The sequence below is a fragment of the Schistocerca nitens genome, chromosome 4 (assembly GCF_023898315.1).
Source record: "Schistocerca nitens isolate TAMUIC-IGC-003100 chromosome 4, iqSchNite1.1, whole genome shotgun sequence".
Taxonomy (NCBI): Eukaryota; Metazoa; Arthropoda; class Insecta; order Orthoptera; family Acrididae; genus Schistocerca; species Schistocerca nitens.
The window spans coordinates 306,221,883-306,228,633 of NC_064617.1; positions in this window are offsets into that span (position 1 = coordinate 306,221,883).

The following is a 6,751-nucleotide window of genomic DNA, read 5'->3' on the forward strand; positions in this document are numbered from 1 at the left end:
AAGACATTCTACGTACATCACAATGCCTGAAACCGCGATGAAGTATGTGTGCAAAATTGTTAAAAACTTCTTTATATATCGCTATGAGAATAATCGCGATGAAATATTTATGTAAAAAAAAACTTGTTAACAAACATTCTTTGTACATCGCCAGATAAACTGTGAGCGTGGTAGAAGTGTGCATGTGAAAAAGTGCAATAACATGTGTTATGCATCGCCAAATGACATTTACCGCGATGCAACTGTGCAAAATAAGGAACAGGTAAACCACTGGACCTACGGTCGCGACACACTAAAGCATTGAAGACGACTCTACGGGTGGAGGAATTTTGGATGAGACTACAAGGAATATAATGTCCGCGGAATACGATGGCCAATCTCACCTGCCCACCTGGGCAAATCGAGGACTGATGCCAGCATTTTGCCGTCCGGAGTCTTGCAACCATGCCTTCACGAAACTTGTGTTGTGGAGTGGAAATACCTTGGTCTTCAATCACGTGACGCATGACCTAGGAAGAACAGCGTTATCAGTGATAAGAAACAGTGCAAGAGTGAACATGCCCATATATCTGTTGTCAAATCTGTGAACAGTGGCGTCGATATTCAATAACATTTACGTTAGGCAGACTACCAAAACAATACTCAACTTTACGTTATTATTGTATGTATTATGTATATGAACTGCAAAGGACGACACGTCGTACAAGGACAGCTAATCTGAAACAGAAGATATTTTAAATGCAGAACTTTTTACGAGAGACAGTGACCAATAATGAAATGCATTTTGCTTTAACATGTGTATTAGTTTTAAGAGTATTGTATCTGTTTTAGAGGTAAGTGCATATTTTTTGTAAAAACCTCTTGGAATATCCTGTCACAGTGATGTGTTGCGCACACGCACGTAGGAACTGCATATAAACTGTGATCACCGTGTCGCGAGTTCAACTAACGGCTATTGCCGAACTGAAATACACGCGACTGCGCATGCGCGGCAGCCGCAATACCAAAATTGAAATCTTCTGGGCGCAAGCTCCTTATCCAGATATCGTATACCATGAACTGTATTTGATGGGCGTGGATATATAGCAAACATGTTGATGTAAGTTCAGAATACAAATAAAGATATTAATTAGTATAAGCGGTTGTATCGATTCTGGCGTGCAACCGCTGAAACATTAGAATAATTACGCAGTTCAGTTGCCTTGCCGAGAAGACGACACTTTTTTGTTCTGGAAGCCGTCATGATCGGTCGCATATCTGCCATCGTTGCAGATAATTATTTGGCACACCGCCATTATTCTATGAGACAATATCTCACTAGGCATACTCAGACTTGCACACAGCAACAAATTAATATAAGTGTCTATGTCATTTAATTTAGAATAATATTTTGTGAATACAGTGATATTATTTAATCTTGTGTTTCATTTATGTTGCAAGCTATTGTTCCAGTTAAACGGCGTCTTGACAAGGCTAAAGGTTCCGTGTTACAAATTATATCAAAGGTCCAGAACGAACCAAAGCTGCCGGCCGGTGTGGCCGTGCGGTTCTAGGCGCTTCAGTCTGGAACCGCGTGACCGCTACGGTCGCAGGTTCGAATCCTGCCTGGAGCATTGATGTGTGTGATGTCCTTAGGTTAGTTAGGTTTAAGTAGTTCTAAGTTCTAGGGGACTGATGACCTCAGATGTTAAGTCCCATAGTGCTCAGAGCCATTTGAACCATTTGAACCAAAGCTTTCGAATTATTCAATGTTCAAAGTCCGATAAAGAAATAGTTTCAGAAAAATCACTCACAGTCAAACTTACAATGAACGGACCTTACGTAAAAAGCCATTGTAGAGCACACAAAGTTTGTATAAACTTATCACATACTATTATCGTTACATATTATTATTTGTTTGTTCTTCGATATTCTCAAACCACACAGGAAAAGCCACAAAAAATCGAAGCTTGTATTGTATTGTATGTTAATCGGGGGCCTAGAAACGACGGAGAGGCTCCGTCCCCGCCGCCGCCGCAGTGGTCCACAGCCCTACGACGACTATCGCAGCCCACTTCACCCTTCCGCCGCTCCACACCGAACCAATCTTTCAGGGTTATTGTGCGGTTTGGCCCCCAGTGGACCCCCTCAGGGATCGTCTCACACCAGATGAGTGTAACCCCTATGTTTGCGTGGTAGAGTAATGGTGGTGTGCGCGTACGTGGCGAGCTTGTTTGCGCAGCAATCGCCAACATAGTGTTGCTGAGGCGGAATAAGGGGAACCAGCCCGCATTCGCCGAGGCAGATGGAAAACCACCTAAAAACCATCCACAGACTAGCCGGCTCACCGGACCTCGACACAAGTCCGCCGGGCGGATTCGTGCCGGGGACCAGGCGCTCCTTCCCATCCGGAAAGGCGTGCGTTGGACTGAACGGCTAACCGGGCGGGCAATCAGAGCTTACTGAAACAGCAAAACAGATTCTTAACTGTCGGCTTACGTAATCAGCACTGCTGGAAGCTGAAAACTACGTGACAAATATTATTACTTCCTAAAGTCAGCAAATACCGATATTCTGACAGTGATTACAAGTGTTGTGTCTATATCAAAATATTTGATCTTGTATTTGGGTGTTCGCTTTCCTCCTCTTTGGCCAGACGATAACCTGTGTTGTGTCTGCATTATAAATGCTCTTGCTTGGAAAATTGTAGTAGTGCGAAAACGGCAGGCAACGCCTGTTAAAAAGTGTGATAAATTCTAACTGGTTAAAAGTATTTGACAGTTGTAGGTGTGCGATACTCTACTGTCGTATCTCCCACCAAACCATTTCGTGTTTCACACGTGACGGACATTATGTTATCAAAAGGTCAGTATTAAACGACAAGAAATGAGACGTAATATATAATAAAAGATGAATGTGATTTGGTGATAAGGAGAGCCTACTATGGAGCAAGCGTTTAATAAACAGGAAATAGGTGATATTAAAAGATAAGTGAGGCAAATTTGCGATGAATTATCGCCAAAACACAGTACTAATGACTTGATATCGGAAAACAGGTTGGGAGTTCCCGAAGATGCTATCTACCACTGTTTAAATTTAGCACCATGAACTGTCTCTTTGTGTCTGCCTGCTGGGTTTGCGCGACGCCACATCTCTATTCTCCTTCACTGTCTCGTTAACTGCAATAGATATTCCTAGATCTCCGTGGCAACAGTCTCAACACTACTATAATCAGTCGCTGGCAAGACTACACAGAAGGTCACAGGATTTAACGGCTCCTCCTTATTTGTTATTTGATATGTATTGGTACAGTATCTTAATACCACACTGTACATAATTACACTGCTGCGCCTTTACATATAACTGTTGCCACAGACAACACAGAGCCGGATTGTACAACATTGTAATTTGATAGAAGTTAGACTGTATTACTACTGGAAGAGCTTATTTATTAACTTACGCATTAAGATGCACCTGATGTCTAAAAATGATGCGTACTCTCAAATTAAGTGTTACAGTGTTATCACCGCATCTATAAATCGTCTGTATGTTGTATGAAATATATTGACATTACTAGGGTAAGTTACATGTTAAGATGCTCTTGATGGCTACACTGGCAGTATAAAAGCGAACTTTCGAGGAAGGCAACGACATTTAGCGATCGATACTGTAGAGTCAATGCTTTTTAAAAAATGTGTACAGACTGAATCTTTAAACTACTAAATAATGCCAAGAAGAATAGCATTTTTTTAGTGATGTCGAATTTTCCGAAATTTAAGTAAAAAAAATTGCACTAGAATATTGTGTTTTTGTTTCGGAGGGACCTTCAGTGTGGTGTATCAGTTAAACTGTATATTTTCTTAATACACAAGCATAACTTTGAAAAGCACCAAATACGATATTTTTGCTTCATAAGAGCTTAGAAAGACATGATGTCTCCTGCGGTTGTTACTGTCGGACACAGTGATGGTCAGCGTTCCATACAGAGATAAGTTATTTTTTAATTGTTTAATTTTGTTTGTTATTTTGCAGTGGAGAAAACTTCTGTCTCTGGCCGAGAACAAAAATTCGATGTTTGCACTAAAGTAAAATAGCACTGAAATTGTCTGTATTATACAGGATATCAAAATACCTAAAGAATTGTTTCATAACGGTACAAAACACACGAGGCACTATTGATATAACTTACAATTTAAGTTGCACCAGTCAATGAAAATATTTCGATCTTTGGAGGACACTTCAAGGAAATGAAAAATTCTCATATTTTTTGTCAAAATATGTAAAGATTTGTTATACAGCAGTACGAAAGACAAATGACACTCTTATTGGTACTAGTACGACTGCAATCTCGTTTCGCAGGACAGAGCGGATCAGGTTGTGAAAAGGGACAAGACCAGTTACTGTTAGTTACACAAGAATACACAAATTTATTGCTTTTAAAACACAAACACATTGCTGTTTCAAACAACAAGGATCAATTCACGGCTGAGGACCCAAGTAACTTCTCGATAACAAAGGGTTTAAATAATTCATTTTAACATACAAGTATTTAGAAAAACGGTTGAAGGCCTTACTTAAGTTAAATTATAATATCTTGTCGGCTGAAGGCCCAAATAACATTCCAGATGACCAAAGGAAATTCTTTAAAAGGCAAGCATTTACAACTTTCGACTAAGAGCCATATTAAGGAAAATTTGAAATAATTCCTCGGCTGAAGGACCTATGTTGTTGTTGTTGTGGTCTTCAGTCCTGAGACTGGTTTGATGCAGCTCTCCATGCTACTCTATCCTGTGCAAGCTTCTTCATCTCCCAGTACCTTCTGCAGCCTACATCTTTCTGAATCTGCTTAGTGTATTCATCTCTTGGTCTCCCTCTACGATTTTTACCCTCCACGCTGCCCTCCAATGCTAAATTTGTGATCCCTTGATGCCTCAGAACATGTCCTACCAACCGGTCCCTTCTTCTAGTCAAGTTATGCCACAAATTCCTCTCTCCCCAAATCTATTCAATACCTCCTTATTAGTCATGTGATCTACCCATCTAATTTTCAGCATTCTTCTGTACCACCACATTTCGAAAGTTTCTATTCTTTTTTTTGTCTAAACTATCTATCGTCCATGTTTCACTTCTATTCATGGCTACACTCCATACAAATATTTTCAGAAACGACTTCCTGACCCTTCAATTAATACTCGATGTTAACAAATTTCTCTTCTTCAGAAACGCTTTCCTTGCCATTGCCAGTCTACATTTTATATCCTCTCTACTTCGACCATCATCAGTTATTTTGCTCCCCAAATAGCAAAACTCCTTTACTACTTTAAGTGTCTCATTTCCTAATCTAATTCCCTCAGCTTCACCCGACTTAATTCGACTACATTCCATTATCCTCGTTTTGCTTTTGTTGATGATCATCTTATACCCTCCTTCCAAGACACTGTCCATTCCGTTCAACTGCTCTTCCAAGTCCTTTGCTGTCTCTGACAGAATTACAATGTCATCGGCGAACCTCAAAGTTTTTACTTCTTCTCCATGGATTCTAATACCTACTCCGAATTTTTCTTTTGTTTCCTTTAGTGCTTGCTCAATATACAGATTGAATAGTATCGGGGAGAGGCTACAACCCTGTCGCACTCCCTTCCCAACCACTGTTTCCCTTTCATGTCCCTCGACTCTTATAACTGCCATCTTCTTTCTGTAAAAAATTGTAAATTGCCTTTCGCTCCCTGTATTTTACCCCTGCCACCTTTAGAATTTGAAAGAGAGTATTCCAGACAACATTGTCAAAAGCTTTCTCTAAGTCTACAATTGCTAGAAACGTAGGTTTGCCTTTCCTTAGTCTTTCTTCTAAGATAAGTCGTAGGGTCAGCATTGCCTCACATGTTCCAACATTTCTACGGAATCCAAACTGATCTTCCCCGAGGTCGGCTTCTACCAGTTTTTCCATTCGTTCTGTAAAGAATTCGCATTAGTATTTTGCAGCTGTGACTTATTAAACTGATAGTTCGGTATTTTTTCACATATGTCAACACCTGCTTTCTTTGGGATTGGATTTATTATATTCTTCTTGAAGTCTGAGGGAATTTCGCTTGTCTCATACGTCTTGCTCACCAGATGGTAGAGTTTTATCAGGACATATAATATTTCAAAATAATAAAAGGCAACCTTTAAGGACAAGCATTTACACAGAAAGCCATCTTAAGAAAACTTGAATTATCTTTACGGCTGAAGGCCCAAACAATTATTCAGAATAGTTAAAGACAAACCTTAAAATAAGCATTTACACAGTACGGCTGAAAGCCATTTTAAAAATTCAAGATAATTAAAGAGAAACCTTACAGACTGGAATTCACATATTACGGCTGAAAGCCACAAACTTTAAAACAAACTCGGCTGAAAGCCTAAATGCAAAGCAAAGAAGAACTTTAAATAAATCACGGCTGAAGGCCTAATCTTAAAATACTTCACGTAAGGTTCGGCGGAAGGCCATATACTGAACATAGAACAGAAAATTAATACACGGCTTCAAGCCTGGCACAGTACTTGCGACAAAAGAAAATCACAATCACAAACAACAGAATAGTGGTGCTCAGAAGTGTTCCAAGGGTGGCCTGGGGAGTAAACTCTAACAACAGTTAAGGTGAGACAGCCAGCCAAGCGTAACACTAAACAACCGGGTGGCAACACGACCTAGGGTGGGCTGAAAGACCCGTCAATTCCCTTCACCCGACCAACGGCACGACAACCGAAAATATTAGCGAGGACGAAGATA